Source organism: Neofelis nebulosa, chromosome 3 (genome assembly GCF_028018385.1).
Source record: "Neofelis nebulosa isolate mNeoNeb1 chromosome 3, mNeoNeb1.pri, whole genome shotgun sequence".
NCBI classification, from domain to species: Eukaryota; Metazoa; Chordata; class Mammalia; order Carnivora; family Felidae; genus Neofelis; species Neofelis nebulosa.
In genome coordinates this window covers 207,022,697-207,038,650 of record NC_080784.1, presented here as the reverse complement: position 1 = coordinate 207,038,650, position 15,954 = coordinate 207,022,697, and the positions used below count along the sequence as shown (strand labels likewise).

Genomic DNA, 15,954 nt, shown 5'->3' with positions numbered 1-15,954 from the left:
TGGGAGGTCGGGTGGGGCTTCCAAGCTATCTGGCCGAAACCGGGGCCAGCGGCCAAAAGGGTCTGCAGTGCCACCTGTAGGCTGTGCCTGCTGGCATGATCATCCCAGTTCTATACCTGAGCCCAGAAGGAAACAGCACGCTGAGACCAGGATGACCCGGGACCGTTTGCAGGGGTGTGGCGTGGGCAGGGAAGCTGCACAGGTTGTACAGGACCCCGGGACCCCTTTCCACACCCATACTCCGCCCCAGGCAGATGGAGCGGGCGGGGGCACCCTTACCGGTCCAGAGACAGAAAGGTGTGGAGAGGCCACCTGGTGAGGAGCAGAGACCTTCAGCCCGGGGTCTCAGCCAGCCGGGGAGGGGGCCCTGTGAGCAGGAGTGCGGGTGTGGTGGCTCTGATCTCTCTTCCTCTGCTGCCCTCCGGGGCTACGTTGGGCTCAGGACGGGGGGAGGTCTGAAGGGCAGAGAAAGACCAGACTGTCCATCCCTCTGAACCCCAAAGTCCTTACCTGTTCCTCTTGCCCCACGTGGGTGCCTCAGTGCCTGGGGGGCCCGGTCCGTGTGTCTCTGTGGGGCACCGTTACCCACTGACTGCTATTGTCACCCAAAGGCGCAGTCCCCGGGTTCTAGGCATGGTTTTCCCGTCCTTTCATGAAACCTGTCTCAGCCAGCTCAGTAGTCACGACAGAGCGTGACAAAGTCCCGCATGGCTCCCACTGCAGAAACGAGTTCTCTCCCAGCCCCAGAGGCCAGTCTGACATCGAGGTGTGGGCAGGGTTGCTTCCTTTGAGGCCTCTTTCCTGGGCTCGTGCACAGCTGCCTCCTTCCTGCACGTGTCTGTGTCCTTGTGTTCCCTGCCTGGAAGGATATAAGTCACATGCATTGACCTCATCTCAGTCTCCTCTGTAAAGGCCCCACCTGCAGATAGAATTCTGTTCTGAGACCCTGGGGTTAGAACTTCAACATAAGAATTTGTGGGGGATAGTGGGGCCTGGGTGGCTCAGTCGGTGGAGTGTCCGACTTCGACTCAGGTCATGATCTCGCAGTTCGTGGGTTCAAGCCCCGCGTTGGGCTCTGTGCTGACAGCTCGGGACCTGGAGCCTGCTTCGGATGCTGTGTCTCCCTCTCTGCCCCTCCTCCACCCGTGCTTGCGTGTGTTCTCTCCCTCCCTCTCTCTCTCTCTCTCTCTCTCTCTCAAAAATAAAAAGTAAAGGGGAAAAAAGTGGGGGGGGGGGCATACGGTTCAACTCCCAATGAGCACCTACCCCATTTTCCCCTGGTGGTTGGCACCCATCCCCCACTAGTAAAACAGTGTCTTCTCTGCCTGCTGGTTCAGTGGTCTGAGGACCCGACGGAGCCCCTGGGCTCCCGGCCTACAGGAGGGGGACTGAGTCGCCCGGTGGGCCAGGCCCTTCCTTGGATGCCAGGACCTTCAAGCTGGAGAGCTGAGATTCCCTGGGCAGTGAGGCTGCCCCCGCCCCCCAGCCCTGGGTTCTGGCTTTTGGTGGAACGGCAGCACACGGACAGAGTTTGCACCTCAGCCCTGAGCTCCTGGCTCAAGCCGGAGGTCCGAGGAGTCCCTCCTTCGGAGGTGGCTGTGGCCCCGGGGCAGTCAGGACCGCACCACCGTACCCTCTGCCAGTCGTGGTGTCCCCACCGTGACTGCAACTTCCGTGTTGTCAGGCTGCCACCAGGTTGCCGACGCATCCCCGTTCTCTGACCCGCTGACGGGTACCTTTGGTCCTTGTGGATTTGTGCTTGGGCTTCCCGAGAGGTGGGGAGTCCTCGTGACTGGCCCACACGCAGTCTCTCTGCCTGGGCTCGGGGGGGATAGCACTGGGGTGGCAGGGAGGCCTGAGTCCCAGGTGCGGGGACACCCCCAGATCCAGGCAGGTGTGTCCGTGGGACACAACACCCTCCCTCCGTGCTTCTCCCCGGACCTCGTCCTCAAGTTTCCCGTCTTGGGCTTCAGGAGTCTGGCCAGCCGCCCACCCCCCTGGACGATACCTTGTGCGAAGCCGGGCCGGGCCAGGTGCGTGGGCTGGGTTCGGCCCGCTGAGGCACCGTACGTGTATGCCTTTGCCCACAACCGTGTCTGCACGTTCTCGTATCCCAGCAGCCAGCAGGAACCCCCCCCCGCCCCCCTCCCCGGTAAAGCCCCGGGTGGGCTGAGAGCAAGGGGGGCCGGCACTTCCTGTCTGTACCACTGACTTCCAGCTGTTCCTGGGCCCGTCCCTACTACTTTCCCTTCGGGACGGAACACTGCATGCACTTGGTCCTCAGGGGGCACTTGGGTCACACGGCCACTGGGGAGATGGGGTCAGACTTCGGCCCCAGCTCAGGGCCGCTTTTTAAGTGGATAATTAATTTTTTTCAATGTTTATTTTTGAGAGACAGAGTGAGCTGGGGAGGGGCCGAGAGAGAGGGAGACACAGACTCCGAGGCAGGCTCCAGGCCCCGAGTGGTCAGCACAGAGCCCGACGCGGGGCTGGAACTCACAAACCACGAGATCATGACCTGAGCCGAAGGCGGACGCTCCACCGGCTGAGCCCCCCAGGCGCCCCCTCGAGTGCATAACTGATTTTGATCAGGAGGAAGTGGCCTTGCCCTAGGGCGCTAAGAGTCTGGGCTGGAGGGCTTTCTCCTGTGGGCACCTGCCACCGGCAATGTGGGCCCGACGGGCCATCCACCCAAGTGGCGAGTGGCCTGTGTCCTGCCTGGATGAGCTGCAGGGACTTCTCTTGCCGACACTGCCCGATGCCCAGGAAAGCGGCTAGAGAAGAGTGCATGTGCTGGTGCACGCCGCACCCCAAGTCTAGAGTGTCACCGAGCACTGGGCCTCGCAGAAGCAGGTGCTGTTGGGTGCAGCGAATTACCTTACTTCAGACAGGACATGCCGACATCTCCTAGACCATCGGATCCCGAAGGTTTTCCTGGAAGCTCCTGGCCTTTCCCACCCTGTGGTCACCACGGGTCTTACCAGGGCATGCAGGGTACTTGCCCAAGTTCGGCCGGCCGGCCAGCCGGCTGGCCGGGCAGTGTACTCGAGAAAACCAAGATCCCTGAAGGGCCAGACTGAGACGGGGGTGGTGCCATCAAGGTTCACCGTGGGAGCGTGCTGGCCTCTGCGTTGTGCAGAAACTGGCTGTTCCGATTTTCTTCTTCGCTGAGGATAGAAAAAGCATACGCAGGTTAGCCGTGGATCAGGTGACGGAACCGCATGTGGTTTTCTCCGTACTCTCAGCTACGATCGGCCTCGCCACAGGATACGTGGTGGTCACCTGTCCCGGCAGCATCCGGCAAGCTGTGTGAACACAGAAGGGATCCGCCCCCCGGCAGCTCCCCAGGGTCTGACGCTGGAACTGATCTCTGTGGGTGTCGCACAACTGGGCTGGGCTGGGCTGGGCTGGGCAGGGAGGGGCCAGCCTGCGGGCTTCCGCAATGGCCGGGCCACTGGTTACATAGAAACACCCCCTCCCTACTTCCAGGGACTACAGAAGGCCCTGAAGGCGGAGTCTGCAGGGCCCTCGGGCTCACGGACTCGGCCAGTGCCACCTCTACTGTCCCCCCCCCCCCCCCCCCCGCCACCACTGTAATGGCTTTCAGGTGATGGTATTGGCATCATCTCAGGGCCGTTATCCAGTAACCCCCAGAGGTCTGAGAGCAGTCACAGTGCCCCGTATGCACGTGGGGACACGTGCCAGCAACTGCCTTATGAGCTCTTCCTTTAGGGGACCCGACCTGCCCCTCCATCAAGGGCTCTGGAGCGTCACTGTGACTGGTCGTGTCTGAGAACGGCCACCCAGACGCCATCTGCCTGCAGATGCCCCGAGCAGGTGCTTTGGAAGCTGCCGTCTGCTTCGTCTCTTGGCGCCCTGCACGAAACCGGTCGCTTCTTGTTTGCAGAAGACGCCTGCGCCTCCGCCACTCCAGAGACCCCCGCGTATGGGCCGCCCGGGGCCCCTCAGGACTTGATCCGACTCACCGGCCGGTCTCGGGCACGGCCAGGACCCCAGGTCCCGAGCGGCAGGTCCCGAGGCGGGTGGCGCCATAGTTGCCGGTGGGCAGCCAGCCTCCTCCACTCCAGGCGCTCGGGCCAGCTCCGCACACCCGGTCCCCGTGGCCGCACTGTCACGCACCTGTGTGCCGGTCGAGATTCGCTGCCATGAGGCTTCTCGGGCTCCTGTCAGGGCAGCTGCGGAGACCCGGGCTCCCTCGCCCCGGGGGGGTGGGGGGCCGTGTTAGGGTCGCACCTCCCCGTGGTTCTGGAGGCGGAGGGATGACCGGGCACGGATGTGACGGGCAAGGGCTTGATGGCCCTGGGCTAGAGGACCGAGCGGCCTTGGCCCCGTGTCCTCAAGTCTCGGGTGTCCCTCCTGAGGGACAGTTCGCAATCAGTTTACAAGTCGTAAACGCTACTCCTCAGCAAACGGGGACCTCCGCGAGTCCAGCCTTGCGCCACCCAGTGGCCACAGAGACCCGGCCCCACGTGGCCCCGCTCAGTTTCCCTTCTTCCCTTTCTGCTTCCACCTGCGCTGTGCCCGGGGAGCCTGAGTGCCCGTGACGCCACTTCCCAGCCACAAGGTCAACCCCCAACTCCTCAGAGCTGAGCCGCCTCGTGCCAGGAGCCCGTGTAGAAGGTCCGTGTCCTGGGACCACTGCCAGTGCTGATGGCCCCGTGGGTCAGGGCCCCGGCAGGGAGGACGTGCGCACTCCGGCTTCAACGCAGGGACCGGCTGCAGAGGCGGGTCGGGAAGCAGAAAGCCCAAGGGAGCCCCAGGCAGGGGTGTTACCCTTCCAGGTGCGAGGGAGGAAGAGAGGGGTGCCCCACAGGCCCGAGGCCTCTAACCTTGCCCTTGGACTCCTCCCAGCTTGTGCATAAACCAAACCAGGCATGACTTGGAGTCCAGCACAGGGAGGGGCCGGCAGTGGGCCTGCTGGGGGAGGGGAGGGGAGGGGGGCCCCGTTGAGGGCCGCAGGAGGGGTGGCACGGCTGCAGAGGAGGGCCACCCTGAGCCTGGTGCCCTCGCCCACAGCCCAAAGAGGACGCTGGGGCAGCTTGGGCAGTGGGAGGGTGTGGATGGAACCTGGCCCCTGGCGTGGTGGGACGGCACGGATGCACACCCCTCCCAGGCTGGGTGAGTGCGGGGTGTGGCTGCCGGGGTTCATGCGTGCCACTGTCCGGCCCAGCACTGAGACGTTACCATCTGCCATGCCCACTGGGGCACAGCCCAGGCACCCTGACACCAGGCCGGAAGTCTCCCCGACACCCTTCTGGTCGAGGGTCTCCACCTGGGTTGGCAGAGGAGAAGGCCTCTGCAAGCGGCCCCTCCCCGCCCGAGCCAAGTTGGGCTGTGGATACCCCCACTCAGCAGCCAGAGATGGCCAGAGCCCCGTCGCCCACCGGCCACACAGGGGCCCCGGGCGGGCTGGCACGATGGCCGTCCCTCCGGGGGACGTTGTGTGTGGTAGGCGGGAGGGGGCCGTGAATGCCAGCACCGTCGCCAGCTCCTGCCTCCCACTCCAGACCACGACCCTTGGGGAGAACTACAGAGAAGTCTGATAAGGAACACCCCGGGCCAATGACAGTGTGAGCTGGGCTTCGCCACCAGGGAGGCTTGTCCACCGGTCGGCCCTGCTCAGGATGGCCTGGCCTGCCCAGGCCGGGGGCAGGGGCAGGGGATCCCCTCAGGGACCAGGGGTGCACACATGCAGGGGCCTGAGGCTGGTTCTCGGCAGGAGTGTTGGTCAGCCCCAGGAGTTCTCGCCCTGTCCTAGGAGAGCCCGCCGTGAAGCAGGACTGGTGTCACACACCCACACCCGGTGACCCTTCTGTGGGGACAGCCAACCCCGGGAAGGGGTTCCCAGGTCAAGGCTTAGACCAGGGGCTGCTCCTCCGAGCTCACCTCTCAGAGGGATGTGCGTGGGGCCGCCCCCCGTACGCTGTCTGTGGCTGAGAGTCACAGGTAGCACCCCCAGTGTCCCTCGAAGAGGAAGGAGTAAGTGGGTCCCGGTCTGGCCAAACAGTGGTTCCAGAACAGATGCAGGAAGGAGGCCAGCCCTGTGCTCTGTTGAGGGAAAGCTCCAGTGAGGTTCTCAAGTTGAGAGAGCAGTGACAGGAGGGAAAGCGTAACCAAAGAGGTTGTGCGTGTGTTAAGACGTCTAACACGATTTACATCCCCGAGTCGGGCATTCATGTACTCACTCAACAAACACTGATGCGGCGTCCATGTGCTGCAGGCCTGTCCCCTCAGCTGTGTCCTGACCCGACCGCTCCGTGGAGGGCTCTCCTCTGTCCTTCCAGCACGTCAACCTGGGTTGTCTTTTGAAACAACGCCTTTGCTGAAGCATAACGGAAGCAATAATGTGCACTGTTGAAAGTGTACAATTGGATACATTTCGGCACATTTACATCCAAGACCACAGTCCAGACAGCATCATCAATCACCCCCAGACATCCCCACGCCTCCCCCGTCCCCGGGTCCTGCCCTGTCCCTGCAGAGCCACTGGCTGTTCTAGAATGTTACACACATGCCATCATGCAATGTGCACTCTCTCTTTACTTTTAGCGTTTCTTTCCCTTGAGACACCTGCTTCGTTCTACTGTTGACTAGGTCCCGTCCTATGGGTGTGGGGCAGTCCGGGTGCCCACTCACTTGTGGGACATCTGTGTGGTTTCTGGTTTGGGGCTATCACATCCGTGCACCGGTCTTTGTACGGACATGCGCCTTCTTCTCTGTCAGGTGAACACCTGGGAGTGGAATGACCAGATCATAAGACTAGACGTGATGTGTGCTTACCTCTGAAAACGCTTGCTAAACTCTTTTCCACAGTGGTCGTGTCACCCGTGTGGGGAGCTCTGTTCAGCGCGCACCTACGTCGATCTTGCGTCTCGGAAAGTGCGCTAATATTAGTTCTGGGGGCCTTTTTCTTGCAGATTACGTAGAATTTTCTACATAGATGATCATGTCATTTACAAATCAAGGCCATTTTACTTATTTCTTTCCAATCCGTACCGGCTTGAACCTCCAGGTACAACGTAGAATAGCAGAGTGGAAAGAGCAAACCCACCGCCTTGTTCCGATTTTAGAGCGAGCTTTAGCGTTAGTCTTTAATAATTAAGTGTGATGTCAACAGTAATGTTTCTTCAGACCGGAGAAGCCTTTTCCAGGGTTAGTTTGCTGAGAGTTTTTTTCCATCGGGAACAGGTATTAGATTCTGTCCATTGCTTTTTCTGTATCTATCAGGATAATCTTATGGCTTTTCTTTCAGTTAATATGGTAAATTACACTAACGGATTTTCAAATGTTAATTTGCATCCCTGGGCTCAACCCCACCTGATCACCATATGTTATCCCTTTTCATACTTGCTGGTTTCATGGAATGAGTTGGGAAGTGTTTCCTTCTCTTCCCTTTTCTGGTAGCATTTTTGTAAAATGGGTTTTGTTTCCTCCCCAAATGTTTGTTTGTTTTTCTTTTTGTTTGTTTGTTTGTTTGTTTGTTTGTTTGTTTGTTTTTAGGAATCTCTACACCCAATGTGGGGCTCGAACTCACCACCCTGAGATCAGGAGTCACATGCTGCACTGACTGAGCCAGCAAGGCTGCCCCCTCCCTAAATGTTTTCTAGAATTTCTCAGTGAAGTCCTCTGAGTGTGGTGTTTTCTTTGTGGGAAGGTTTTTAACTATAAGTTCAAATTATTTAATAGATATATTCAGGCTCCCTATCTCTTATAGAATGAGCTCTAGCAGTTTTTAATATTCAGTGAATTTTTCCATTTCATCTAATGTGTCAAATTTGTTGGTGTGAAGTTATTAATAATATTTCCTGTTTTTATATTAACATGTGTTAGACCCATAGTGGTGTAGCCTCTCTCATTCCTGATATCAATTCCTGTTTCATTTCTCTTTAACTCCAGATCCATCTGTAAGAGAGTTATTGATTTTACTGATTTTCTTAAAGAAACAGCTTTTGGTTTCACTATTTTTCTCTATTTTTCTATTTTATTGATTTCTAATGTGACCTTTATTATTTCTTTTTCTGTCTACTTTGGGTTTCATCTGTTCTCATGATGGAAGCTAAGGTCAATGAATCATGTCTTCTCTAAAATACATGTGTAGCGGTATACATTTCTCTAAGTACTGCCTTAACTGCATTCCACAGGTTTTTTTTTTACATGTTGTCTTTTCATTTCCATTTTGTTCAAAATAACTTTTTAAGTTTATTTACTTATTTTGAGAGAAAGAGAGCGAGCACAAGCTGGGTGAAGGGTCAGAGGAAAAGAGAATTCCATGCAGGATCCATGCTCAGCATGGAGCCCAATGTGGGGCTTGATCCCATGACCCTGGGATCATGACCTGAGCCAAAATCAAGAGTCGGTTGCCCAACTGACTGAGCCACCCAGGTGCCCCATAGTTTAAAATAATTTTTAATTTTCATTTTGTTTTTTCTTCAATACATGGGAAATTAAGAAGCAGATTATTTGGTTTGCAAATATTTGAGAATTTTCCAGATAGCTTTCTGTTAGCGATTTCTAATATAATTGTAGTGTGGTCAGAGAGCATTCTTTTAATGACTTGAATTATTTTGTATATGTTGAGACCTGGGCCCAGAAAATGAAAGACTCTCCTATAAATATTAATTAGGCCAAGTTAGGTGGCAGTGTTTTTCAAGTCTTCTATGTCCCTAATTATTTTGTGCCCACTTGTGGAATCTAATATTGGGAGAAGAGAGTGGAACTCTGTGTATAATTGTGGATTTGCCCACTTCCCCCATCAGTTTTTGCTTCATGGACTTTTATCATCTGTCATTAGGTTCATGCACATTTAGGGTTGTTATGTCCTTTTGATGATGTTATCAGTTTGTTATCACAAAATGAACCTATTTATTCCTGGTGATACTCTCACTGTGGGTTTTCTTTCTTTTGATGAGCGTCAGCATAGGATAACTTTCCCCATCCTTCTACTTTCCCCTATTTGTGTCTGTGAAGTGTGTTTACATAGGTAGCACCGAGTTGAATCTTGCTATTTTACCCAATCTGGCAACCTCTGCTTTTTAATTGGGATGTTTAGGCCATTTACATTTAGTGTGATTATTGATGTGGTTGGGTTTAATCTATCATCATGCTATTTATCTTTTATTTGCCTTGTCTATTGTTTCCCCCACTTTCCCTACTTTCTGCCAAAAAAAACCCAAAAAAAAACAAAAAACAAAAAAAAAAAACCTCATTCCAGGGAGCCTGGGTAGCTCAGTTGGTTAAATGTTTGACTTCAGCTCAGGTCACAACCTCTCTCTCAAAAGTAAACAAACAAACAAACAAAAAAACCCTGATTCAATCTGTCCCCTTTGTTGCTTTAAATTTTTTTTTAATGTTTGTTTATTTTTGAGAGAAAGACAGAGACAGAGCATGAGCGGCGAAGGGGCAGAGAGAGGGAGACACAGAATCCAAAGCAGGCTCCAGGCTCTGAGCTGTCAGCACAGAGCCCGCTGCGAGGCCCAAACCCACAAACCGCAAGATCATGACCCAAGCAGAAGTCGCACGCTTAACCAACTGAGCCACCCAGGCGCCCCTCCTTTGTTGCTTTATTAGGTGCAACTATTTTAGTGACCGCTTTGGGATTTATACCGCATGTTTTTGACTTGGCAATGTCTCCTGGCAAGATATGGTACCATCTCTATGTAGTAAAAGAGCCCTGTTACACTGTATTTTCACTTTTTCCTCCCAGACTTTGTGCTTTTGTGGTCGTATATTTTACTTTGTCATATGATACAAGCCCCACAATACACTGCTGTTGTTTTTGCTTTAAACAGCTGATTCTCACGGTGTCTGGTTGGCTCAGTCAGTAGAGCACGTGACTGTTCATATCAGGGTCTTGAGTTCAAGCCCCACATTGGATGTGGAGCCTACAAAAAAAAATAAATAGCTAATTGTCTTTTAAAGAGACTTAAATAAGAAGAAGAACATTTCTTATTATTACTCATGAAGCCATCATCTCTGGCGCTCTTTATTATTATTAATAGTGTGTGTGTGTGTGCGCGTGCGTGCGCGTGTGTCTGTGTGCATGTGCGCGCATGTGTGCGTGTGTGTGTTCAGGTTTCCATCCGGTGCCACCTTCCTGCTGCTCAGAGGGTGTCCTTTAACGGTTCTTCTAGTATAGATTTGCTGGTAAGTAATTCTTCCAGCTCCTTATGTCTGAAAAAGTCCTCATTTCATCTTTGTTCCCAAATGACATTATCGACAGTAAAGAATGAAGGTTGGCAGGTTTTTTTTTCAGTATTGTAAAGATCTTGCGCCACTGTCTTCCTGCACGCACTGTGTTCACCCAACAGGACATCAACAAAACACCCTTTTCTTTGCTCCTGTATATAAAAAATTTCCCCTGGATACCTTTTTTTAAATAAGATTTATTTATTTATTTATTTATTTACTTATTTATTTACATCCAAGTTAGCATATAGTGCAACAATGCTTTCAAGAGTAGATTCCAGAAATTCATGCCCTATGTATAACACCCAGTGCTCATCCCAACAAGTGCCCTCCTTAATGCCCCTTACCCGTTTGGCCCATCCCCCACCCACAACACCTCCAGTAACCCTCAGTTTGTTCTCCATATTTAGGAGTCTCTTCTGTTTGTCCCCCATATTTAGGAGTCTCTTCTGTTTTGTCCCCCTCCCTGTTTTTTACTCGTTTTGTTTCCCTTCCCTTATGTTCTTCTGTTTTGTCTCTTAAAGTCCTCATGTGAGTGAAGTCATATGATTTTTGTCTTTCTCTGACTAATTTCACTAGCATAATACCCTCCAGTTCCATCCACGTAGTTGCAAACGGCAAGATTTCATTCTTTTTGATTGCTGAGTAATACTCCGTTGTGTGTATATATATACCACATCTTCTTTATCCATTCATCCATCGATGGACATTTGGGCTCTTTCCATACTTTGGCTATTGTCGATAGTGCTGCTATAAACATGGGGGTGCCTGTGTCCCTTCGAAACGGCACACCTGTATCCCTTGGGTAAATGCCTAGTAGTGCAATTGCTGGGTCGTAGGGTAGTTCTATTTTTAGTTTTTTGAGGACCCTCCATACTGTTTTCCAGAGTGGCTGCACCACCTTGCATTTCCACCAACAATGCAAAAGAGATCCTCTTTCTCCGCATCCTCCCCAACATCTGTTGTTGCCTGAGTTGTGAATGTGAGCCATTCTGATAGGTGTGAGGTGGTATCTCATTGTGGTTTCGATTCGTATTTCCCTGATGATGAGTGATGTTGAGCATCTTTTCATGTGTCTGTTGGCCATCTGGATGTCTTCTGGAGAAGTGTGTTCGTGTCTTCTGCCCATTTCTTCACTGGGTTATTTGTTTTTTGGGTGTTGGGTTTGATGAATTCTTTGTAGATTTTGGATCCTAACCGTTTATCTGATATGCCATTTGCAAATATCTTCTCCCATTCTGTCAGTTGCATTTTAGTTTTGCTGATTGTTTCCTTCGCTGTGCAGAAGCTTTTTATTTTGAGGAGGTCCCAATAGTTCATTTTTGCTTTTGTTTCCTTTGCCTCTGGAGATGTATTGAATAAGAAGTTGCTGTGACTGAGGTCGAAGAGGTTGTTGCCTGCTTTCTCCTCGAGGGTTTTGATGGCTTCCTGTCTTACATTTAGGTCTTTCATCCATTTTGAGTTTATTTTTGTGTCTGGTGTAAGAAAGTGGTCCAGGTTCATTCTTCTGCATGTCGCTGTCTGGTTTTCCCAGCACCCACTTGCTGAAGAGACTATCTTGATTCCGTTGGCTGTTCTTTCCTGCTTTGTCAAAGATTACTTGGCCATACGTTTGTGGGTCCATTTCTGGGCTCTCTCTTCTGTTCCATTAATCTTTTTTTGTGCCAGTACCATGCTGTCTTGATGATGACAGCTTTGTAGTATAGCTTGAAGTCCGGGATTGTGATGCCTCCAGCTTTGGTTTTCTCTTCCAAGATTGTTTTGGCTCCCCTGGATACTTTTACGCTATTCTCTTTTTAACTGTTCTTTAGCATTTTGAGAATGATGTACCAGCTTTAATGTAGTTTTCTTCATCTTTCTTGTGTTTAAGTTTTGTTGAGCTTTGGGAACTGTGGGCTTATGTTTTTCATTACATTTGTAAAAAAAAAAAAACAAAACAAAACAAACCTGGCCATTTTCTTAAAATGTATTTTCTTTCCTGTTTCCACCTCCTGTCTTCTGAGACTCCAACTCCACCGGTAGCTCACCTTTGTGGAGTTGCCCAGTGGCTCACTGACAATTAGTTCATTGTCCTTTTCAGTCACTTTTCTCTTGGTGTTTCATGTGGCTGGTCTTTATTGCTATGACTTCAAGCTCACAATTTTTTTCTCGTGCAATATTCTATTAATCCCATTCAACGTATTCTTTATCTCAGACACTGTAATTTTCATTTCCAGAAGTTCAATTTGAGGCTTTAAAACAATCATCCATATCTGTACTTAACATATTCAGGCTTCCGTCCAGCATCTCAAACACGTGGAATATGGTCACGGTGAGCGTGAAGGGTGTTCTCGCCTTAGCAATTCTATCACCTTCGTCACACCTGAGTTAGTTTTGGTTGATTTTCTCCCTCGTTATGGGTTATAATTTCTTGCCTCTTTTCATGCCTAATTATTTTTGGTTGCATGTCAAACAGTGTGTATTCTACCTTTTCGGGTGCTGGATAGTTTTATATTTCTGTAAATGTCCTTGTATTTGTTTCTGGGATGCAGTTAAGTTACTTAGAACTTGTGTGACCCTTTTGGGTTTTGTCTTTAAGCTTTGTTGGGCAGGACCAGAACTATATGTAGTCTAAGGTTGATTTTTCTCTGCTACTGAAGCAAAACCCTTCTTTCTACTTTAACTGATGCCCCTTAAATTAGGAGGTTCCCAACTCTGGCTGTCAGACACAGACACTATTCCCACCATCTATGGGCTTGCCTCCTTCTGGACGATTCTTCCTCTAAGTTGGGTGGGTTTTTTCCTTCTAATCCTTGTACCAGCCTGCAGCCAGCTGAAGCCAGGAGGCTGACCCTCTGTGCATCTCTGGGGGATCTCTCTCTCTCTCTGCACAGCTATTTCCTCTCCAGGACTCTGCCCTGTGAACTCTGGTCGTTTTGTCCTCCCGGGACTCCCCACTCCATCCCCTCAACTGAGGGAGACCTCGGGGCTCTGCCTGGGTCCCCACTGCCTACACTGAACCCTGGAAACCCTCTCCAAGCAGGGGAGCAGGGATGGTTGTAGTCTTTCTCACTTGTTTCCCATCTCTCAAGGATCATTATCCTTTGCTGTGTGATGCTCTGTGTTTTGGGTGCTATTTTTCACATATATTTATTTCTGTCTTTTTTTTTTTTTTTTTTTTTTTTTTTTTTTTTTTTTTTTTGCTGTTTTGGGCAAGAGCGTGTGAATCTGGTCCCTGTTACTTCATCTGGAGCAGAAGCAGAAGCCTGCACATCAGCTGGTTTCAATTCCCTGCCAAGCGCTTTCCACCGTCTGACGCATTTCTCAGTCCTTACACCTGCTGTTACGATGCCATGTGTGTGAGGGCTGAGGCCTCATCCTCCTGGCAAAACCCCACATCTCTAGCCCCCTGACAGAACCTGGCACAGGGCCAGGGCTCGTTGTGGCATGCTTGAACGATAATACGAAGAACAACATATTTTGGGGGGTTCACCTGTGCCAGGCAGGTGAGAGACAGAAACCCCGCAACTCTGTGTGACCAGATGGTAGATGGGGGGACTGACACAGAGAGGTTAGCCCATCGCCCTAAGTCTCAGTTTTAAAGGGGACGATTTAAACGGGTTTGGTGTTTCAGGGCAGCTGCCAGGAAGGGGCAGTGGGAGCTTGGCGGTGGGAGGGCTTCCTGGAGGAAGCGGCCTGGGCTGGGCATTCAGGCAGCCCTGGCTCCTGCCTGGGGAGCCCCGAAAGGTGGGCCTGGGGGTGCGGAAGTGGTGAGGCTGGGAAGGAGAGCTGGGTACTCTTTAGTGGGGGCCACCATGTTCCGCGCCTCCGCCAGGGGGCAGCGTGTCCCTGCACAGGGCCGTGGGACGAGCCCCAGAGCAGCTCTCTGGGGCCCTACCAGTACCCACTGGGGGGCCACAACTCCTCGCCCACCTGCTGGGACTGCCGCCCCACCCCGGGCTGCTCATCAACCTGTAACCCCTCCCAGCATCCACCTTGGCCCTCACACCCACACTGACTGCGGCGCATTCAGCCTACTTCCTTGTTTGTGACCTCCCCCGACTTCACGGCCAACTTTCCACACACCTGCCTTTGGTGGCCTACACGCCTGTCGGAGCTTTCATGCTCTGGTTGTGTCTCCTCACAGACCCGTTCCTGAAGTCCAGGGCAGCCTTTGCAGTAGCCGAGAACCCCTCCGCCCGCCTGCCCATCCTGTCCGGGAACGCCTGTCTGTACCCCAGTGTCAGCCCCCCCCCCCCCCACCAATCCCTCCTTCTCAGGTGGGCTGGAACCAGCTCTCCGTGCTCCCTCCCCACCTGCGGGGCCTGAGTCCAAGTGCCAGAAGCCTACTCAGGTCTGCCCTTGAGGCCTTCCCTCAGGGCACACGCGGGACAGGGTTGGGCTGGGCTCACCTCCACCCACCCACGAAGTGCCTACCTGGTCTGGAGACAGGATTGGGGAACCTGCCTTCTCACTTGCTTGGGAAGGCTGGGCAGTGTGGGCCTTGATAGCTCCAAACCCTGGCTGCTGGCACTCCCTCACCCGGCTCTCCTCTGCCTTGGGATGTTGGTTTCCAAGCCCTCTGCAGTTGCAATCTTTTCTGGAAGGCTTCCTGGAAGAGGGGACTCCTTCGAGTATAGAGGTTGCTTTAGTCAGGGTTCCTGATGCAACAGCATGGACGGAAGTCCAGAGGAGACGGAGAGGCTGCTGTGGAGCACCACCGTGACCGTGATTTTTCAGGGCGCCTGGGTGGCTCAGTTGGCTGAGCATCTGCCTTCGGCTCAGGCTGTGATCTCACTGCTCATGAGTTCGAGCCCTGTGTTGGGTGAGCTCGAGTCCACTCCAGGCTCGGCATTCTCTCTCCCTGTCTCTGTGCCCCTCACTAGCTCGTGCTCTCTCTCTCTCTCTCACTCAGAAATAAACGAATAAATTTTTAAAAAGTTTATAGAAAAATGGTGATTTCTCCATTCAAGCGAAGTGACAGTGGGGCAGAGGCTCAGTAACAGGCCAGAGACGGTGTGCAGAAGGGTCAGAGAGACGTGCTGGGTGCAGGCAGGGGAGGCGTGGCGGTCAGAGCGCCCAGGGTGCAGCGTAGGGCCAGGCAGGGGCGGGGGAAAGTGTGCGGAAAGAACCCCAGGGAAGCTGGACTCCACAGCACATGGTTCCGGTCCTGGACGCGCCAACTGCTGGTTGGGAAATCTCGGATAAATTACCTGCCTTCTCTGTGCGGGCGTCTCTTCCTCTACTGCAGGTGACAGCAGACCCCTGCCTGGTCTGGGGGTTGTGCGTTGTTCTCTATCGTTATTGTTAATGTCCTTGTTGCCATCACAGTGGGTGACAGGCCTGAAGCCCCCAGGTGGGTGGCAGGAACATACCTGCCTTTGCTCACGGCCGCTGGGTAAGCTGAACCTCGAAGCTCCACATCCCCCAGACCTGTGCCCCCCTCCCAGAGCCGCGTGGGGTCAGAGCCGGGTCTCGGATCTCTCAGAGAGCCCCGCGGCCGTCCGGTTCGCGCCTCCTGGGGTCAGGGTTGGCCGTGGGCCCCACCAGGGCACTGGCAGTGGGCGTCTGACGCAGGCACGGTTGGGTGCAGGTAAGGGGTGGGCGCCGCGGCGGGACAGGGCGGGGAGCTGCCGGCCGGGGCGGGGCGGGGTGGCAGGGGCCAGGCCCCGGCGGCGGAGACGCGCGGGGCGTGGGGGGGCGTGGCGTGGCTGGGCCGGGGGCGGGACGATGGAGGGGTTGGGGGGGGGGCTAGGCGGAGTCGGGCCG

General features: G+C 53.4%; 1 long non-coding RNA gene across 3 annotated transcripts; it reads right to left on the bottom strand.

The window, feature by feature from the left end:
- Positions 1 to 177: 177 nt before the first annotated feature.
- LOC131507934 (uncharacterized) lies at positions 178 to 15,819 on the bottom strand. Of its 3 annotated transcripts, XR_009259828.1 has the most exons (7): positions 14,623 to 15,819; positions 6,658 to 6,752; positions 6,207 to 6,323; positions 5,908 to 6,069; positions 2,999 to 3,167; positions 511 to 855; positions 178 to 455 (listed from the first exon to the last, which is right to left on the bottom strand). It is a non-coding gene; the product is annotated as an uncharacterized LOC131507934 (long non-coding RNA). The 3 variants fall into 3 exon arrangements; XR_009259827.1 differs by lacking the exon at positions 6,658 to 6,752; XR_009259826.1 differs by lacking the exons at positions 6,658 to 6,752; positions 14,623 to 15,819 and having other exon boundaries at positions 6,207 to 6,545.
- Between the last annotated feature and the right edge of the window lie 135 nt (positions 15,820 to 15,954).